This window comes from Nanorana parkeri, unplaced genomic scaffold (genome assembly GCF_000935625.1).
Source record: "Nanorana parkeri isolate BGI_ZX_2015 unplaced genomic scaffold, ASM93562v1 scaffold1318, whole genome shotgun sequence".
Taxonomy (NCBI): domain Eukaryota; kingdom Metazoa; phylum Chordata; class Amphibia; order Anura; family Dicroglossidae; genus Nanorana; species Nanorana parkeri.
In genome coordinates this window covers 333,266-334,822 of record NW_017307586.1, presented here as the reverse complement: position 1 = coordinate 334,822, position 1,557 = coordinate 333,266, and positions in this window count along the sequence as shown.

Here is a 1,557-nt window from a genome sequence, read left to right as displayed (position 1 = left end):
CTATGAGCAGGCCCAGAACAGAAGGACGGAGCGAGTCCTAGCTAACCCCCTGCTGCACTCTCCGGGCAAGACTAGGAGTAACCATTGCCGGAGGCCCTGGAGTTGGCCAACACCTGGAACCTTCCCTTACCCTTCCTTATGTGTTCACTATCTCTCACTCTCTTCCTACTCAGTGTTGTGTTGTTTTGTTCTGTTTTGTTTAATTAATGTGTGTTGGTTGGGGTAGACCACTTTGATGCTGGCCTTCCACGTCAGTGGTCTGGATCTTGCGGTCTACCACTGAACACTGTCCTATTCTTGTTTTATACCACAAAATGCTGAAGGGGCTGGGAGGAAGAGAGTCCAACCTGACTAGTGTTGTTCTTGTTTATATTATGTATGTACTTTACATTCTCTGATATTGTCTGAGAAGATTTGATTGGAGAGGTTCACAATGTTTGTTTTTGGCACTACACTAATCGTCAGTTTGTTCATTGCCTTGGTTTAATGTGCGGCCATGTGGCCCAGATACGATGTGAATTATCTCTGTATCCCACCACTTTGTTTATAAATAAAGAATTTGAAAAAAAAAAATATCTGTCTAAGGAGCTTCCCAGTTCACCTACACCTAAACTCTATTTGAAGGGCATTGTGGAGACGAGTGTAGGAGGAATGGTCATCAAATTTTTGATATTATCCTACAGCTTTCCAGTTAATAGCATGCATGGTCACACTAAAACTGGAAGTTTCATTGCTTTATTTTCTCTTTCACAAAGTTGGTGGATCTGTTTACCTTTTAAGATGATTTTAAACAAAACTGACTCATCTTCTCAATCAGACACCATTATATCTCAAAGGATTTTGTTGACCTTTTATAGACTTTGAACGGACCCATCCCTGGAAATAGATTTAAATTCTAACGTCACCCAAAGAAAACGTCAGTAACTAGGCATGCAGATATAGACAATTGGCAATACCGGTATGTAGACGTAAAAAAAAACAATGTAAGAGTGTTTTTATATGCAACTATGCAACTAGGGTAAGCACCTAAAACTGTCTTCGTATTAGCTTTCTGTAATCCCTTTTAATAGTAGCAGATGGACTGGGAGAGAGGCTCTGCATCAGTCCATGTAAGCTGGCAGCAAACAAACTGACAGGAGGACCTCATAGGTGTGCTGCATCACCCTTTTTGTCCAATCAGGAAGCAGAGGGTGTGTTCAGATCCCGCTGTAATGTTGTAGTTCCAGTGGCAGTACCAGACCTGGCTAGTGTGACCAACATGTTAAAGGGAATCTACACGTTTTAACAATTTTTTAAAATATATACCTGAAATAGATTTTTAGTTTTTTAATAAATGTCCAGTTTTTTAAAAAACTACTTTTTTTCTGCTTATATTTTGTAAATACATATTGTATGTATGGTGAGACAAACTAAACTGGTATTGGAAGTAGTGGTACCCCCTCCATGGGTTTCCCAAAACAAAGAGGCAGCGCTTGTACTTTTTTAGTGTTCTGTCAGCAGTCAGAGTTTTCACCCAGCAGCAGGCTCTTACAACAGAGAGTGCGAGAGCGACATGCG